Genomic DNA, 20,627 nt, shown 5'->3' with positions numbered 1-20,627 from the left:
TTTCTTTAGGCCTAAAGTTCAGATATTTTGACAGCCACAATTTAAACAAGTTTACTGAACGAACCATATATTTATTTGAGATATGCCTTGTTTTGTGGAAGAAGAGAAGAATGGGAAATCCTTGTATTGCTCATTTAAAGAATTTAGCTTAGATTAACGAAAAATCTAAGTCTGAAGGTGCTTTTATTTTAACTTATTCATAAATACTTTTTTCATATTCATAAATACTGAAATACACTGAACTCTATAGCCTGAGGTGACCATATGGTAGAATTACAGGATTTGGAACTCAGAGGGACTCAGGTCGTGTAATTCAACATCTTAACTTTGCCAAGGTGAAAACTAAGCCTCAGAGCTGGGGCTTCTTTTTTTTTTTAAAGATTTTATTTGTTTGACAGAGAGAGACACAGCGAGAGAGGGAACACAAGCAGGGGAAGTGGCAGGCCGAGGGAGAAGCAGGCTTCCCGCGGAGCAGGGAGCCAGTTGTGGGGCTCAATCCCAGGACCCTGGGATCATGACCTGAGCCGAAGGCAGACGCTTAATGACTGAGCCACCCAGGTGCCCAGGGCTTCTGTTTTTTAAACAGCAGTTTCTTCCCTTATAAAATAAGAGAGCTTTCAGACAGACAAATTAGTCTGTGATGACTAGATGGAAACAACTGATTTGCTCATGACACTGTATTTAACATTCTAAACAAATGAAAGTAAAACCCAGAGGAAGAGTTATGATACAAAATGCATTAAGGCTTCCCTGTCACAAGTCAGGCAGTGACTGCTGGAGGTAGGGATTCCCAATTCCCAGAACAAGAAGTGTCATTTCCTAACTAACTATAATTGGTTTTCAAACTGAGACCTAGAATCTTCAGGTGTATATTCTGCAGAGCAGTACACACCACCGTGGATAAAAGTTACCCTCCTCCACCATGCTTTCTCATCTTTCTGTTTCACTGCCTTACCTGCTTAAAAGCTAGATAATCTCTTCTCTTAAGCTTTTGTACGCTGTAAGCTTACTTTTTAACACCTTTTTTTTTTGATACAGCCTTGTTTTCATAAGAATATGTAACAGAATTTTAAAGTGATGCTTAACTTGATCACGATGTTGCTTTATTTTTCTATATTTCGTATAGAAGTTACTCCCATGGATGGGTCATGGCATGGGGAAGAAGAAAAATAGACAAATACTACATGATGTCCTGAGTTCTTGAAGCTTAATTCATGTAGTATTTGGCAATGTGGAAACAGAAAGGAAAAATGTAAGAACATATAAAGGTTCTTGCAGATTGTTATCACTTGGATAAAGTAAAAAAGTGTAAGAGTAATCATTTGATTTTTGTTTTTCTTTCAATTCCTTTAAATTTGCAGTTATTTTTTGTTTTCCTAGTGTTATAAACAGTATTTTTTCATTATGAGGGAGTCTCAAAAGTATAGGCTACTTAATCAAATATATGTTCTATAATTATAAATATCAAGACTAAAATCCCATTTAGTGATGTCTTGAATTATGATGAAAATCTTGACATGTAATAATTTCACTCCTTTCTTCTTTATCCTCTCAATTTTGTTTGTTGTTATTAATATACAGACATGTCTTCCCATTAGGATCTAAACATTTTAAAGGCAGGTAGTATGACTTGTTCAATCTTACATCCTTCACTTCTAGCAAAATGCCTGAGTCACAGAAGGTACTTGTATGATTAAATGAAGCAATCCCATCATAAGCACTCTGCTCAAGAAAGTCAGTAAATCATGTTGAAATGCTGAGTATGGAATGGTGTGCTTTGTTTGTTAAGTCACCTGGGAAAACATCTCAATAAACAAATCCAACTATTGCAACCAATTATTGATCTACTCTTTAATGGATCAACTCTGGAGATGGGAAGTCTCACAGCTTCATATCTTTCCTACATCTTTCAGAAGCCTCCAACCTCTTAGAGTAAACATTTATATTATAATCAATATGGAGTTTTAATTTTTTTAATTTATTGTTTGACAGAAAGAGACAGCGAGAGAGGGAACACAAGCAGGGGGAGTGGGAGAGGGAGAAGCAGGCTTCCTGCTGAGTAGGGAGCCCGATGCGGAACTCGATCCCAGGACCCTGGGACCATGACCTGAGCCGAAGGCAGACACTTAACCGACTGAGCCACCCAGGCGCCCCGGAATTTTAATTTTAGTGAGTAGTAATTTTGAATATACATACACATATATCTATATGTAATGAAATTAAATCTCTAATACAATGCTTTACATTGGAGTGGCATATTGGACTAAGGAATCTGATTGACCTTTCATTCGAATCCCACATTCAGTATTTACTGGTTGCATGGCAGTAGGTAATGCTTGAACCTCTCTGACCTTGAGTTGTTTCATTTAGTTTTTAAATTTGTAAATGAGAAGAATCATGATCAATACATGGGATGACTCTGAAGCTTTCCTTCCCCTTAAACCTATGTAAATATGTAGGAAAAGTATAGCCTCCCTTCATATTAATTTTGTAAGGAATTTATACTTGAAAATAAATAAATTTAATATGATAAAATTAGAGAGATAACAGTCAAATCTTAAATTTGACTTAGGCTTTTATGGTAGTGGGAAGAGCAATCAACACATATTCTACCTATGATGTATATACATAGTATTCAAAGTTTATTAGTCACTAAATATTTATTGGTGAGGTTTCAATGGCCTGTCCACTTGGCACATCTTTTGATACTAATAATGGAAATAACAGCTACCTTGTTTCATAACTTTACAGTTTGCAAACTTTCACGCACATTTAATCCTTTGTCGCCAGCTGGTAATGAAATGCTTTCTAATTATTATGCATCATTGGACAGGGTAAGCCTGAAGGCCAAAAGCAGTTAACAGGTATTAATTATAGCCATTTACTTTCCCCTGAACTTTAATTGACATTCTCTCAGGTTAAAATCCTTAAGTATTCTATACGTTTGCTTCCTTTGGTCTCTCCTCTATTCATTTGTCTTTTAAACATATCATGTATTGGCCAATTTATAAAATTTTGTGGCTCAATCTAGGGTGTCTCCTACTGCAATGATTAAAGCAGGTTGCTAAGATTTCCTTGTTTTTTATTGAGCATATAGTAATCTGTGCTGGGAACAGAATAAATAAATTCCAAAGATGGTTATTGAAACTGAAAACAGTTAAGAAAGACTATTTTTACCCAGTCCAGTCATGCAGATATAGTATGGTTGGCTAATATTACATTGATTTGGAAATCATAAAACATGTAGATCATTGTGATTTGGGAACCTATTAGAAATTGAACACCAAAGAGCTTTGCAGGGCTTTGTGAGGGCATTGAGTTCAGTGGCTCTGAGCCTTCCTCATCTTACAGACTCAATCATACTGTCAAAGAAATTGAGTCTCATCATCATGGGAACAAAAACTCTTTTCTCCTTAAGAAGATGATTGATATTTACAGGTAATCTTTAAATACATATAGTAAATTATATATAATTATATGTAGTAAATTATAATGACATGAAGTTGAAGGGGAGTAGTATTGGGATCAGTTTTATTTCTATGATTTAAAACACAAATTGAGGGGCACCTGGGTGGCTCAGTCCGTTAAGTGGCCAACTCTTGGTTTCAGCTCAGGTGATGATCTCAGGGTCCTGGGATCAAGCTCTGCAACAGGCTCTGCCCTCAGTGGGGAGTCTGCTTATGGATTTTCTCTGTCCTTCTACCTCTGCCCCTCCCCCCACTCATGCGCATGCTCTCTCTCTTTCTCTCAAAATAAATAAATAAATAAATCTTAAAAAAACCCACAAATTGACAAAAATGGCTATCCCATTTGTGGTTGAAGACTAGAATAAGAATGCACAATATAAATTTCTTCATAAATTATATGAAGTATAAAACGAAAGTATAAAACGAAAAGACGATATAAGCTGTCATACATGGTATTTGAAAAACAACAGAAAACAGGATGACGTAGAGAATAAATTCTTTACAAATGCCATAAAAACCCTATCTAATTGGTAGTATACATATACCCTGCTTCAATATTTACATTTCCTATTTCTTGTAGTACATTGCATATTTGTCCCAAACCTTGACCTTTACTCTTCCCTGTGTATAAGCACTTTGTACATGACTATGGTTCTTCCTGTTAGAGAACATATTTCTCTGGCCCTTGACTTAGATTCATCCACGTGACATGCTTTAGTTAATAGAATAAGGAAGGAGTAACGGTATGCCAGCTCTAGGCTGGGCTTTAAGTGAGCTGGCATGATGACTCAACCACACCCAGCCCAGATCAGCTGACTTCCAGTGGACCCACAGATGCATGAGCGAACCAAGCTTAGATATACTGGTTACCTTACACTGGTTACCTAGCTGTTTTCTGTCTGACTCTATTTCTCTCTCTATTGATCTATCAATCTTTTGATGTATCAGTTTATCCTATCTATCTATCTATCTATCTATCTATCTATCTATCTATCTAATGCCATACTCTGTTGTGGATTAAAGTTTAAACTATTTATGGATCTAGATTAAAGTTTGAAATATTTATGAATTTCAGATTTCTTGTTTCAGGGAAGTGAGATATTATTTGTCCAACACTCTCTTGTGGACTATGGGTAGAAAGAGGGCAGAAAAGTGCTGCAATATGACATAAGTATGCACCTTCCTCTATCAAGATTATTTGTTCTAATTTCAAAGTAACAAGGACTAGAGGCAAGAATTTTTTTTTAATGTTTCAGAGTTTTGATGTGCTTCATGGTATGGAAAAGAATCTGGAAAAGCCCGTTAGTTCTCAGAACTAATTAAGTCAATATTTACTGATCACCTACTGTGGGCCAGAATGTACTGGAGATACTGAATATGCAGTAGTAAGCAAGAGACACATGATCCCTGCTGCCCTGGTCTGGTGGAGAAGACTGATATTATTAGTCCACATCGCACTAGTAGCTACATAATGACTAATTATGACAAGTACCATGAAGGAAAAACACAAGATGCTGTGGGAGCACATAGTAAGGAGTTCTTATCATAGACTCTAGGGTCAAAGATGGCTTGTTATGTGGCATTTCAGCCAAATGTGAAAGATAAGTAGAAGTGAATCAAGATAAAAGAAGTAAGGTTCAGAGAAAAGCATTGCATTCTGAGGAGTAATCTGGGCAAAGATTCAAAAAAGGAAGGCATGTGGTATATTCTTAAAAAAAAAAAAAAGCCAGTGTGACTTGGGAGTGAGCAAGAGAGGCCTGTGAGGAGGCTGGACACAAGGCAGGGAATATACTACATAGGGCCCTGTAGGCTTTTTAAAAATTGGGGGCTTTATCCCACGTTCAATGAGAAGATATCCAAAGACTTTTAAACAGAATTAGATTCAAATTTGCATTTTAAAAGATCATTCTGGATGTAGTAGGGCAAAAAATGAGGGAGAGGAAAATGGAGGCAGGGAGGCCAACACGGTGGTGGCCATGGGTCAGATGCGAGATGAAAGTGGGTTAGATTGGGACTGTAAGGGAATTTTGTTGTTTGTTTGTTTGTTTTTTAAAGATTTTATTTATTGGACAGAGAGAGACACAGCGAGAGAGGGAACACAAGCAGGGGGAGTGGGAGAGGGAGAAGCAGGCTTCCCGCTAAGCAGGGAGCCCGATGCGGGGCTCGATCCCAGGACCCTGGGATCATGACCTGAGCCGAAGGCAGATAGATGCTTAACGACTGAGCCACCCAGGCGCCCCTGTAAGGGAATTTTGAAAGTAAACTTCAGAATGTTACGGGGCACTGGATATTGAAAGTATTTAGATTAGCCATTAATGTATGATAAGTATCCCCAAATCTCAATGACATACAACAATAGCATTTGCTTAGCTCATACACCTGTGGGTGGGTTATCTATGCTGGGCCTTTAGGCAGCTGTGCCCTGGGCCTTCTCGATCCTGGTCCCATACACACTTTCGTGTGCTGGCTCTTTATTGTTTTTTCATAGTGTGATCCTCCCTTTTCACTTGACTAGATTGTAGCTTCTTGAGAATATGCATTATTGTTCACACTTTAGAAATATTCTCCAAAATATAGGTAAGGGTCTGACTGCATAAATGGTAGAATCTTAATAAGTGTTGGCTTAGCTACCAATTTGTATAAAGCCAGGCTAATTGCTCAGAATTTGGAAGGGGTATATTGAATCACTTTCTAATTGATTGATTGATTGATGCAATAATGTATTAATTTTCGCAGCCCTTTATTTAGCAGTCAGTGTAGTAGGACCTGAGGATTCAGAAAATTCCAAAACCTTATCCCTATTCTCTTGGAATTCAGTCTAGTAGGATTGAGAGACCTATAAAGGAAAATAATTTGTGCCTTTCAGTCTACATTATCATTGAATACCATTACCGGACCATTAAAAAAAATCACCTGTAAAAAATATGTTCTTGCAAAATAACCATGAAAATTTCAGACTGATAAGTCTGAACTATGTAGTCTGAATGCAGTGAACTCTGTCCATATCCTTGCAAAGATCAGTTAGCCTCATTCCAAACTCCAAAGTGTAGCTTAGTTTAACCAAAACAATCTTCCCACTTCTACCTTCCACACACAAACCTGACTAATATTCAGTGAGTAATGTTGAAATGAATTTTATCCTTCACAAGGAGCTCAAAAATCTAAATGTAAGAAGAGAAATAATTTGACAAATTCTATTTAAGCTCCCACATGTCTCCTAATTCCAGACATTATATGAGCATTGTGGAGATCCTTAAAGCTAATACACACAAACAAAAAGAGGATTTTATGGCTTCTGGTTAGAATTAAAGAAAAACAATCTTTCTCTTGAAGAGATTTTATAAAGGAAGAGAAGGACATTCTCTGCTGTTTTGCTCCCACTTATTATTTAGCAACTGAGTGCTGATACGGAAACCATAGAAGAGCTTATTTTAAACTATTTTTAGTTCTGAAGACTTACAACAAAATAAAGAGATTACTCCATTTTTAAATTTTTTTAAAGATTATTTATTTATTTGACAGAGAGAGAGACAGCGAGAGCAGGAACACAAGCAGGGGGAGTGGGAGAGGGAGAAGCAGGCTTCCCGCGGAGCAGGGAGCCCGACGTGGGGCTCGATCCCAGGACCCGGGAATCATGACCTGAGCTGAAGGCAGATGCTTAACTGACTGAGCCACCCAAGCACCCCTCCATCTTTAATTTTTTAAAGAAAACTGTAAGACTCCCCCATCTTTAATATTATTTTATAACACCGGTGAATAGATTATCTCTACAGACAAGTGTCAAATGCATCAGCTAGCTATATATTAGATTATGTTAGGAAATCTTGCCAAATATGAACATGATGGTTTTCTCAGCCAAGATAGAAAGTCTACAGTAATTATTTTTGTTATTCATACTTCAAATTCACTTGGTCTCAAATATCCAAGTAACTGAAGCAAAATTAGAAATTTTATCCGTGGAATGAGTGCTAAAATGATTTAAGGTCTAGTAAAAAACTGTGGTTAAACTGAAAAAGAGACATTTCCATAGTTGTTTTTAGAGTCTTTTTTTCCTTCTACACCAATGTTTACTTTTTTATTTAAATATTTTGCTCTCTTGGTTTGAAAGTAGAAAATAAAAAAGTGATTCCACATAATTGGATTACTAGTCGAACTGCGGATGTTACGTTTTAAACAAAATTATTGATCACCTAGGTGTAAAAATGTCGTAATTTCTGGGGCACCTGGGTGGCTCAGTTAAGTGTCTGACTCTTGATTTTGGCTCAGGTCATGATCTCAGGGTCCTGAGATCAAGCCCCTTATTGGGCTCCATGCTCAGTGTGGAGTCTGCTTGTCCCTTTCCCTCTGCTTTTCCCCAACTCACTCTTTCTGTCTCTCAAAAATAAATAAAATCTTGCAAAAAATGTTGCAATTTCTTTTTATGAAATTTCTATGAGAAATAGGGAGAGAGAAATTTTTTTGCTAGGTGAAGCCTATAAAATTTGAGAATTTTTATTAGCTGATATTCAAAGGCAAATTTAGGCCTGTTGGACAAAGCTTGTATACCTTAATTTATAATAATACACAGAGAGATGATACTTAAAATTTTGCTGCATGCCTTATAACAGATATTTCCCTTCTCAAATCCAGCCATTTACTACCATCAAAAACTTAATTCAAAATAGTCCACTGTTTCTGACATTTATACACACACTCCTTTTTATACATTATATACACATGTACATGTTTTGTTTGTTTTTTTTAGAGACAGAGAGTGCACCGATGGAGAGAGGGAGAGAGAGAATCTTAAGCAGGCTCCACGCTCAGTATGAAGCACCCTGTGGGGCTAGATCTCAGGACCCGAGCTGAAATCAAGAGTTGGATGCTTAACTGACTGAGCCACCCAGGACCCCCTCATGTACATACATTTTTAAAAATTTAACGAGATCTTACCACAAACATTTACACATTATGAGATGGATTATTGTTTTAAGAGTTTGTCTTGGTAACTCTTTAGTGTCATTGTATATAGATATACAACATTATTCATAAGTGCAATGTATTCCCTAAAACTGACATGCCATGACTTATTTAATTATCCTGACAGCAATTTGATTGATTTGGTTTATTTGCTTTAGAAGAATACAACAATGAACTTTCTTACACATGAATCTTTTAACAAATATGAATTCTATAGGCTAAATATATATAGAAGTAAAATTCATGCATGTGGCTTACAGAAATGTTAAGTTTTGATAGATATTGACAAAAATACCCTCTGAAAATGGTTAGTGACTTCAAATTTTCACCAGTGGGTTATGAAAGTGCCTGTTCTTTCATATCCTCCCCAAAATAAATACTGTCAAGCTTCAAAAGTTTATATAACCTGAGGAGTAAAAACTATAGTGATACTGTTTGTTTCAATTCCCCTCATTGCTACTAAGGTTTAGCATAATTTCATATATATATGTAGAAGGCAGTTTTTCTTTCTGTGAATTCTTGTATCTTTTGTCTAATTTTTTTAAGATTTACTTATTTATTTGAGAGAGGGGAGGGGCCACAGGAGAGGGTGAGAGAGTATCTTCAAGCAGACTCCCCACTGAGCATGGAGCCCAACGTGGGGCTCAGCCCCACAACCCAGGAGATCATGACCAGAGCTGAAACCAAGAGTCGGTCGCTCAACTGACTGAGCCACCCGGGCACCCCTTTTATCTAATTTCTTATAAGATCATTGCCTCTTTTCCTAGTTGTGTGGGAGATCTCTCTGTACAATGGTCATTACTACTTGTTTCTTAAACTTTTTTGCAAATATTTTCTCTCAGTATTGTCTTTTATTATTGCTATTGTTATTATGATCTTCGCCAAAAAGAAATTTGAAGATTTTTATATAGTTTATCTGTTAATTATTTTCTTTAGTTTGTGGGAGGCCCTTTCTCATTACTCAAGATTAAAAAACCATTATTCTATTTAAAAATTTTTTTAAATGCTACTTACATTCACACTTTAATCATTTGGTAATTTATTTTATGTAGGGTGTTCAGTAGGGTTCTACTATAATCTTAAAGGGCTAGTTGCACCTTTTAAATAATCCAACTTTTTCCTGCTAATTTAAATTTCCATTTTCTCTCCCATATTAATACACACACAAATGTGCACACATGCACATTTGCCTCTTCTGGACTCTCCGGTTTGTTCCCTTCATCTACTTGTCTGTTCTATTCCTGTGCCAATTAACCGCTTGCATCCTCATAGCTTCACAGTAGGTTTTGATGTTTGTTATGGCAAGTCATCCCAGTTGTCTCTCCCAGATAGCCTTGTCTAGCTCCATAGAAGTCCTATTATGAATGTGACTGAGATCATATTGAATTTATAATTATTTGATGGAGTATTATGGTCTCTTCAGTGTTGAGTGTAGTGATTCTTAGTTATGCGGTCATCGTGATATTTGGAATTTCCCCTTTCCCTGTCTATGGATGATATTTCTATTTAGGTTGCTTCCAGTTTGTGGGCAAGCTATGGAACACACTGCAGGATTTACCCCTAGCTCCCTTCTGGGCACTCACCTGCTGCTTTATTCAGGACCAACTGTTACGTCCTGCATCTATTGATTCTGGCTCTGAAGATCTTCCAACCACATCTAGCTCTGCAGCAGTTCTCACCTCTATGTGTTTTCTGGTTTTGATTTTCTGAGACACAATCCCATTGACTTTCTATCATGTAGGAATGTCTCCCATTTCTTGTTTCTCAACAATGCTTTGGATTAAAACATAGTCTGCCACAGTTTTGGTAATTTTCAATTGAATGGTGATTACCCACTCTTGTCACATTTTCAGCAAGTTCTTGAAAATATTTTCTGGGAGAAAGAAATTAACAAGGCCCCCGTTGAGATTCTGTTTCTGTATTTGTAAGGCCAAGGTGATGAAACCCTCTTTTACAGGGCTGTTTGGGAGTTTTAAATGAGACACACATGAATCTTAAACTCCTACCATAAAATACATTCAATAAATATCAAAGAACCTCCCTTTTCTTTCATGTTAACAAAAACTCACCTCATTAAAAAAAAAAATTCTGACCTAAGTGTTTTGGAAATGTTACTGGTGCAAAACAGAACCATCATGCGCTAGCATCTACAGCATCTGAAATTTCTCAGATACACACTGCCTCCGGCACCACTGCGGGCAGAATGGTAGGAACTGGAATGTGGGGAGCATTCTGAATGTGTCTGGCCCGATGACCAGAATGTGATAGCAGCTGGAACACTCGGTGAGGAAAATGATATCGGGGTATTCCCAAGAAATGACTGACGCCATTTGCCCTGTCGAGCTTCTTAGCTGTTGTGCAGCTGCTGCAGTGGCAATTCATTTCCTCCGCGACATCTCAGCGAAGGTAGATCCCAGAGCAGCAACATCATGGAAAAGGTGACCTCTTTGTGCTAATGTCATCGTAGCAGCTTTCCAAGCGCTGACGGCTGGTTGCTCTAATTAGAATGTAGTTTTAAAAAGCGATCAGCTGTCCTGTTTGTAATTATAAGCAATTATTGCGTGTGCTCTGTCAAAATCAAGGTGAAAAATTTACAAGTACCTGTGAAATACTAAGCTTTTGCTTATTCTTTTTTTGTTTGTTTTTAACTCGTACTTGAATGCCTGTAAAAAAGTAGAGGCTGGTAGCAGGTATTAATAGGGCCATCACCGATGAGAAATAGAAAAGGTGAGTGATGGTCTCTGAATAATATGCCGTAAGTCAGGGTAAAGCACGGATCTATGATGGATTTTTCTGGCATTTAGACTAGTGTTTTCCTCTCGGGTCTGTAATGCTGCTTTTCTTTTCCCTTTTGATATACGTGAAAGGCATTTGCTCTGATGCTAAATTTTGCTCTTTCACAGCAGGGTTGGCATCCAAATCAAAACATAAATAAATAAACAAACAAAAAAAAAGAAGTACTGTACGTGTCTGGAAGCATCTACAGTGAATTTGAAATTTCAAGGACAACTTGGAGGTACCAGTGATTCATGAAGCAGGAATGTTAGCCAAGCCTGATGTAATATTTTATATGAAGGGCTTTTTACTCACAAAGGGCTCAGTATTTAACAAAACTAAATATCCAAAGGCATCCATTTCATCCTACACAGACTAATGATGTGCAAATCGGATTGGATGGACCTGAGAAGTCATTTAACATACAGCAAGTGTTTATAGCAACTGAGCTAAGCGGATAAAAAGACCCTGTTCTTTTGAAACTACAGGGGAAGGCTCTAAGCAGGAGGCCCCAGGCATGTAGCTAAGCTGACTCTGTCCAGGTCTCCAGGCTGTGGGGACATGACCATGGGCCAGCTATATTTGCTAACCACACATTAAAAGTTATGAAATGTTTATTTTTGGCTTCTCGGGCTAGGGAAAGTTAAAGATCATATCTGTAACCAAATAAGCTTATGAGCCCTCTATACTTCAGGCCTTCTCTGTAACCTTAGTCTGTGCAAACAAACTCAGATTTATCCCTTTTATAAGGGAGAAGAGATTATCATTCCTTATCGGTGAGCTACCACAAGTCCTGAATTATATACAGCTGCTAACATCAGAATTATTTTGAGCCTTATGCTTTTGTGAGATTAATGTTGTGAAGACCAGCACCACCATCTGTCTGCCTCTTGGAGACCATGATCTTACTTGTTTCTGCTGGAACTGTTCTTTCTCCTAGGAAAAACAGCATGCGAGTACCATACAGGAAACTCCTGGTGTCAAGTTTTTAAATTGTTTTGAGGAAGCCACTCTGTTACAACCCATCCCATGTCCCTATAGTGTGGGACATAGGTAAGCTATACAACTTGTTCATATAGTCCATCTGGTCCTGAAAAAAGATTTGGACGTTTGCAATGAACACTTTCTTCCTAGAAATATTTAACACATTGTCTTTTAGAGCTCTTAGCTCTATTCTGGATTCTATTCCTAAGGCCAGATTAAGTTGGAATATACATATGATAAAATATCATTGGCCTGAGTTTATGGAAAAGGGGGGGCAAGAATGTCACTGGGAAGCATAGATTATTTTAGGTGAAAATAATGGTGAAAGTACATTTGACGACTAGAGTCAGGCTAACAGCATTTGCCTATGCATGCTTTGATAAATGAATAAGAATACACTGCTATTTCCTCATAATTCTGTGCTTTTGATACCCTGGCAAAAGTTACGGTAGCACACAAAATTTAGCCTAGAGTTTCCTGACAGCTAAGACAAGTGAAAACTGTTGGTATTTGTGGTGCTATTTGTCAGATAAGAGGAAACACACAATTTTCTGAACAGGGATAACATTTTTACTGACACTGAACTGAAGGTAAAATTATTGCTCCTTATATAGTTACTAGTCCAAAGTAGTTAACCGATTTTCTTCTTTTGTTGAGCACCTACTAGCAGACACTGCTAGGTATTGAAGTTTATAGACAAATAAGACAAAGTCCCTGTACCCGAAAGGGCTAACAGTCTATATACATAAAATGATGCATAATGATTTTACAAAAGTGCAACTTTATTCAAATCATTGTATTTTTCTTTTTCTTTCATAAACGGGGGCATATTATTAAATCTTAATTGATGCATGCTATCCCTTGGACAGTGCTTTCAGGACCACTCACTTAACACAGACCAGAGAGAATTTGAGAACATGTCCATTGCACTTTCTCAAATCTCACATGTATGAAATGAGCCTTTGGCATATTTTGGGTCATAGGCTCTTCATGACTCATTTCTGAGTTAAGAGTCTTGGGTCTTAAATACTCTGTGTTGTTGATTGAAGAATTTAGAGGCTAGACATTTAGGACACAGACTTTTAATTTTCTTGTGAAACTTTTAAGCATCCAATTAGAGTTTTGTTGTTGTTATTTTTGTTTGGCAGGTATTTGGCCAGTCACCGTCTGCTCTTCCTGGAAATCGTGGAGGCCAGCAGAAAGGACCAATATTTTCGTCCAAGAAGATCTCTGAAACTATTTGAGCCCTTAGGCAGGCACTTGGCTGAATCCCAGAAATCTGTGCCATCTAGCACAGTGAAGGTGATTTGGGATAACTCGTGATATATCTGCTTCTTGAGGGCAGGAATCTACAGCCTATTCACAATGCGAATTACATATTATTATCAAATAGCATATTGCCAGGCATGCAGTGCTCAACAAGCGGTTGTTGAACTAAAATAAAACCAAAAGTAGAAATTAGTACGGTATGGGAATTACCACATTGAATGTTCAAGTAACTCAGTTGTTTTAGTCACTAGGTTACAGAGATCAATACCCATAGATCCTACTCACAAGGAATTTACAATATTTTTTGGGAGGTGAACGTTAATCACCACCAGATGCTGGAGAAGAACAGAAGAAAGTAATTGATTTTGCCTCAGCAGATTGGGGAAGTCTTTGTACTCTTAAATGAGATAAACTTTGAGTTGTTGTATCTTTAGGAATGAGAAGAAATTAATCAGGCAGAAAAAGATGGAAAGGCATTTCATACTGTTTCAGGTATTGCCACATAACAAAACACCCCCAAACTCAGCTTGGAACAACAATAATGGTTGATTTTGCTCATGACTCTGAAATTTGAGCAGGGCTTGACAGGGACAGCTTATTTCTCTTCAGTGTGGCTTCAACTGGGTGGCTTGGCAATTTGTTGGCCATTTGTTGGTTGGTAGACCAATCAGGGCTGCCAGCTAAAGTCCTTTCAGCACAACTGCTTGGGCTTTCTCACAGCATGGCCACTGCGTTTCAAAAGCCTGTGTTCCAAGAGACGGGAAGTGGAAGTCTCTTAGGTCCTGAGCGTAGAGATTGGCACAACATCACTTTTGCTGCCTGCTTCAAAGTTCAAGGAGAGGGGAAGTAGACTCCCAGAAATTTTGTATCCCTTCTTAGTCCGCCACATCTACAGATAACCTACCACCAGCAATGGCATACTGAATGCACGATTTGGTAACATAGATAAACCAATTGTGACAAAGGAATATAAGGTGACAATCAGGGGAATGGGCGGATGATGGTAGAAGGGGGGCATTGAAGCAGATAGCAGAGAGCCTTTTATACTGTGCTTTTGGGTTTTACTATCTTCTGTCCCCAGAATTGGCCTGATCATTTCTGTGTTTAGGAAGATCAGTTGGCTAGCTCTGTGAAAGCCTGACTAGAAGCAAATGGCATTGCAAACAGCATAACCGGGCAGAAACTCTTGTGATAGTTTACGAGAAAGTTGGTGAACTCAGACATAAGTGGGAGTAGGGAACTAGAAAAAGAGCTGCATTTCAGTGAATTTTCAGTTACAGATTTAGAAGAAACTGGTTCCTAAATGGATGTATAATTAAGAGTTAATGAATCAGGGTGGCCTTCAAGTTTCTAGCCTGGACAGTGGGAGAGACTATAGGACATAAAAAGAGAATCACATTTGGGGAAAGAGAGAGAAGATGGTGGGTTTAATTTTTTAGGACATGCTTGATTTGAGATACAGCTGGCGTTATTAGGCTAAGAAGTTTGATCAGCAAGTGGTTATACGAATAAAGAACTTAAAAGGAGGTTAGGTGTGAAACATCTAAATTTGTAGTTATAAAGCTTGACGTGCTAGTTGAAACTAGAGGAACACATGAGATAAAAAAAGAAAAAAAAAACACTATTTTTTGAGAAAAGAAGAAAACCGAAGACAGAATCTGGAGGACAGAACCAAGTGAAAGGATAACAAGACCGAAAGAAATGGAAAGGCAATAGAGGTAGAGTAAATGCTTTCTTGATCTTACAAATCAGAATGAGCAAATATTCTCAGATCTGCATCACAAAGCAAGTTGGGAAACATTATTTCCCAAACTGATTTTCATGATCCATATATTTTGTTCAAGGACACGCAAATGAGAACGTAGACATACAATTTGTCTTTTATTTACCAACAACATACATTTGTAGCAATTTTACAGAAGGTGGGGCTCTCTTTTTCTTTCTCTCTCTCTCTCTCCTTTTTTTTTTTTTGAGAGAGCAAGTGAGTGTGTAAGCGGGGGTGTGGAGAGGCAGAGGGAAAGAGAAAGAGATCATCTTAAGCAGGCTCCAAGCGCAACGTGCACGGGGCTCGATCTGACAACCCTGAGATCATGACTTGAGTCGAAACCAAGATTCGGACGCTTAACTAACTGAGCCACCCAGGCGCCCCAGAAGCTTTCTTTTTTTTTTTTAATTATAAAACTATAAAAGCATTCAAAAAGATTAGAAAATAGATTCTGTTTCTTCATATAGAATATGTGTGGTCTAGTCCTTCTAGAATAGTCATCTTTCTTAAATAGCTCCTTTCATCTCTAGTTATCAGTGTCATTTACTTGGTTATGAAGTCACTGATTCATCTAATACCTACTATCCTAACACAGCAGGGTAAGTAAAATGTACCTAGCTGGAAATTTGGGAAAGAATGTCATCACTTAAGTTGGTTAAGGGCTTTCTCTAAACTGCCGTAATTCTTGGGTCATAAACTATTAGAAATTTGAATGTTTACTTTGAATATTAATAATGAAGGCAACTCAAGATCTCTTTTAGTTTTTACTTGCATATCTCTTGTGGGGCCATTGGGAAGACATAATTTACACTTGATCCCCTGTGATCCACAGGAAAGTCTACTGATAAACTCCCCAGAAAAATGTGAACAACTTTTGTCTGTACCTCTAGGTCCTATAGTGCAACCACTGAGAGCTAGCTTTACTATGTATAGAGCCAATGGAAGCCAGAGGTAGTGGATCTTTGCCCTCCTAAGGGGAAGGCCTAGAAGAGACTTGGCATAGTTCTCAAAAGATGGTGTTACATAGACTCATTTCCCTGACCTGACCTTAGAAAGCTATGTAGCTGGGATGCCTGGGTGGCTCAGTCGGTTAAGTGTCTGCCTTCAGCTCAGGTCATGATCCCAGGGTCCTGGGATCGAGTCCCGCCTTGGGCTCCTTGCTTAGCGCGGAGGCTGCTTCTCCCTCTTCCTGCAGCTCTCCCTGCTTGTGCTCTCTCTCTCTGATAAATAAAATAAAATCTTAAAAAAAAAAAGAAAGCTATATAGCAACTACAAATATATACAGCAAATATCTCATTGTAGTTTTGATTTGTACTTCCCTGATAATTAATGGTGTTGAGCATCTTTTTATATATTTGGTCATTTGTAAGTCTTCTTCAGAGAAATGTCTATTCAAATCCTTTGTCCATTTTTTAAGTGTTTTGTTGTCATTGTTGTTTGGTTTTGGAGGTTTTTTGCTATTGAGTTGTGGATATTCCTTATATATTTTGGAAATTAATTCCTTGTCAGATATGTGGTTTGCAAATATTTTCTCCCATTCCATGGGATGCATTTTCATTCTCTCTCGATTGTTTTCTTTGCCTTGAAGAAGGTTGTCAGTTACTATTCATCTATTAAGAGGGGTGCTTTAGTTTCTAAGTCAAGGGGATTGCCCAACATCATGGCAATTACCCTTGTGTAACTTTAAGTGGCAGTGTTCAGACGTAGCATGTTCTCTAAAGTTGTGTTATCTAGCAGATGGTACTGACTTTATATTAAAGGCATGAGAGTAACGAAATGATGAAAAATTGAAAACAACGATAACCACAAATCCATGCTCCCTGGGAAAGGCTTTATTTTAATAAAGGAAGAGGGTGTAAATCTCTGCAAAATGTGGGGAGAGGTACTCTTTCGCCAGAGTACTTCCTGGTAGAAGATATACCAGCAAACTAACACTCTGAAGTCCAAGTTGTCAAGAAGCCTGTGTCCCTTGTAAAGTGGGAAGAAACCACTCCACAATTCTACTATTCTCTAAGCTTAATGAAATGCTAGCAGGCTGCCCTGCTGTTCCCCGAATCTTATATTTCCAGGCCTTACCACCTGTGCAACAAAAGCAAGCAATCTATTTAGAAGAGTGTTTTTCATTCTCTTAACTCTGAAGGTCTTTATTCTCAGCATGAGATTATTGCAACAACTTAACAAGCCGTGTTTTCTCCCCCTATTTTCCTTTCTTTTCTTTTTGCACCTATGTCCTTTTAAGTCCATTCAGGCCTTAGGGAAACATTTAGTACTTAAGCTTTGGTTTTTCAAACTCAATCGGGTAGAAAATCTAACACAGAATGTGTGCACAAACGATAGCTCTGTACAATAGAGATGAACAAATAGCACAAAGAGGAAAGAAGAATATGAGTGTTCAGGGAGCAGGGCTGCACTTGAATTCAATTTCCCAACAGCAGACCTGATGCTTGCTCCCAAGATTCCCAGGTTTCAAATTGGTCATATACTGAGGGCCAGTTACCTGGACAATGGAAGGAAATGGCAGCCAGTCATTATGATCTTGGTTTCTAGGTTGTTAGGAGACTAATATTAATCCTGAAATTGTATGAGGAATGTGTTCATTTGGCCATAATTGTATAGTCTTCTTGAAAGCATTTACCAGCAATGCTAATTTAACGCAAATCACCCCAGGGGAGTATTTCTGAGCTAGAAAATTGCCAATTTATTGGTTAACTCAGGATAGTTTCTCCAGATCAGAAAAAGCAACAGGAAACTCACAAAAAGATACAGGTATATATTTTCATTTTCTATCAGATGAATAAGTCAGTATAAAGATTATCAGAGCACACATTGTTCTTTGAAAAACCAAGTGCCTGTGTTGGCCGGCTGTCAAAGGATCATGAATGTGACTGAGTTACATGCAATTAAAAGCATCGTAAGATATTAACACCAGGAGATAATAATGCTGTTTTCAGAAAACACTTCAATTTGAATAAATACATCAGAATGTTGTCTTTCACAGGGAAATATCTATGTAAAATAATTATTCATTCTATACTCTTGATCTCCCTCCAAATTAAAGCATAGATTATAGGTGGTTTATTTGTGTTTGTTTTTGTTTTGTGAGAGAAAAGGAGTGAAAATCCCAAGAAGATTCCGAAAGTGTTACATCTTTAGAAGCAAGACAAAAGAACCATAAGCATTTGCTTAAGCTTGTTTTTTAGAATTATTTTTACTGTCGGTAAAATTTTTACTGTTTTTCCTTCCTCCTTTTGATGTTCTTCAGTCATTTGCTTATTCCCTCATAGTTGTGTGATAGAAAAAGCCACGTTTCCAAATTCTTGGAAGTGAAGTTCCAAGGTTTCATTTTTGAGACAGTGTATTTTTAAGCTTTATAGAGAACGGTGTGATGGTCGGTGATTTCATGGATCCCTGGGCCAATTCTGTTGAGCATGATTGGTTAAAGGAATAATTTCTTACAAATGTTAGAGAGCTTAGGTTGGAGGTGTAGACTTTTTTTTTTTCCCCCTCAAAAAAGAGGTTGCTTTCTCTACTGACATGATTATGATATTCAGTTTGTCTTTACCACTGATGGCAAAGATTTGGCATCTTAACATTAAGTAAACGCCAGGAATAATGGGGATAAAATATTAACATAACCATTAAAAAATAATTCACAATTTTAAGACTTAAAAAAAAGACTTTTCCTTCAATGAGTTGTTTTAAATGTTAATATATAGTAATACATATTAATATATATTATTAAAGTTGTCAAAACAATTTTTATATGTAGAGAGCTGAAATGTTGTATAGCAGGTTTGCTTGAAGAGAGTTGGGTAAGATTTCAATAGTTGTCCTGGGATGTATAATTTCCACAAGTGTGCGTACATACTTGGGAAGATAGAACTGATCCAGTCTCTTAGATGTGGTTCGTTTATGCTATAGTTGGACCCTATTCTGAACAATTTGGTGTTTCTAGAAGGCTACATAGTTGTAGTCACATGTGACTTTGTTATTAAATAAGTCAACATACTTCTTATGGTCAATGATTTGAATTTCAATTTTAAGAAGTTAGATATTGAATTGTATGAATTCCTTATATATTTTGTATATTAACCACTTATCAGGTATATGATTTGCAAATATGTTTTCCCATTCCTTAGGATTGCTATCGGTTGCCTTTTCATTTTGTTTGTTTTTTGCCATGCAGAAGCTTTTTAGTTCAATGTAGTCCCACTTGTTTGTTTTTGCTTTTGTTGTCTTTTGTGCATTTGGTGTTTATCCAAAAAAATTATTGCTAAGACCAATGTGAAGGAGCTTTTCCCCTATGTTAAGGTATGTTCCCTTCATACTCTGTTGAGTTTTTATCACGAGAAGATGCTGTTATTTTGTCAAATGCTTTTTTTGCATCTATTGAGATGATCAGATGATTTTTATCTTTCATTCCAATAGTGTGATGTGTCACATTTATTGATTTGTGAATGAATTACATTCCAAAGGTCAAACTCACTCGAACATAGTGTATGATCTTTTAATGTGCTATTGAATTCAATTTGCTAGTATTTTGTTGAGAGCTTTTGCATCTATATTCATCAGGGATACTGGTAGGTACTTTTCTTTTCTTTATCTGACTTTGGTATCAGGGCAATGCTGGCCTTGTAGAATGAGTTTGGGAGTGTTCCCCTAAGACAGTTAATTCCTAAGTGTTCTTGCCACACACAAAAGAAATTCATAACTAAGTGAAGTCATAGGCATGTTAATTAGCTGATTGTTATAATCATTTCACAGTGTTTACATATAGCAAAACTTCGCATTGTACATCTTAAATATATATAACTTTATTTGTCAAGTATACCTCAATAAAGTTGGGAAAGATAAATAATTAAATGAAAACAATTTATGCAACATTAAACAAAAAATCAATCATTGTCATGTTTAAAACATGAAAATACATTATTGTGACATTGCCAGATTTAGCAGACCTAAAATTAAATCGTTTGTTTTCTTTAAAAAACAATGGAGATTGCAGTTTGAATCTATATCTGTAATAACAGACAAAGCTATCATAATAATTGAATACAATTACCACTCACGTTCTCCTTCCTGGCTTGCTCAAACTGTGTTTCACATGTCAGTGTCGATCATTCACCTGGTCATAAGTTCTAGAAATCTAACAATTATATCAGACTACTTCCTACCCCCGGGCCACTACTCCTGGTTTGCCATCTGATTCTAATTTATTTTTTTATTATGTTATGTTAATCACCATACATTACATCATTGGTTTTTGATGTAGTGTTCCATGATCCATTGTTTGCGTATAACACCCAGTGCTCCATGCAGTACATGCCCTCTTTAATAAGCATCACCGGGCTAACCCATCCCCCCACCCCCCTCCCCTCTAGAACCCTCAGTTTGTTTCTCAGAGACCA

General features: G+C 37.3%; 2 long non-coding RNA genes across 4 annotated transcripts in view; both read left to right on the top strand.

Moving 5' to 3' along the window:
- The window catches only part of LOC141370693 (uncharacterized), a 171,939-nt gene extending 162,638 nt beyond the window's left edge, over positions 1-9,301 (top strand). For all 3 annotated transcript variants that reach the window (XR_012374955.1, XR_012374953.1, XR_012374954.1), the window contains exon 5: positions 8,212-9,301. This is a non-coding gene — a long non-coding RNA (uncharacterized lncRNA). The remainder of the gene's footprint in view (positions 1-8,211) is intronic.
- Positions 9,302-11,335: 2,034 nt separating this feature from the next.
- Positions 11,336-18,989, top strand: LOC112809584 (uncharacterized). Its single transcript, XR_003204622.2, has 3 exons — positions 11,336-11,442; positions 12,142-12,254; positions 13,334-18,989. It is a non-coding gene; the product is annotated as an uncharacterized lncRNA (long non-coding RNA).
- The last annotated feature ends 1,638 nt before the right edge of the window (positions 18,990-20,627 follow it).

This window comes from Callorhinus ursinus, unplaced genomic scaffold (assembly GCF_003265705.2).
Source record: "Callorhinus ursinus isolate GAN/ISIS: 27379988/994484 unplaced genomic scaffold, GSC_fseal_2.0 scaffold42, whole genome shotgun sequence".
NCBI classification, from domain to species: domain Eukaryota; kingdom Metazoa; phylum Chordata; class Mammalia; order Carnivora; family Otariidae; genus Callorhinus; species Callorhinus ursinus.
The sequence above is the reverse complement of the archived record's forward strand: the minus strand, read 5'-3'. Positions and strand labels throughout refer to the sequence as shown.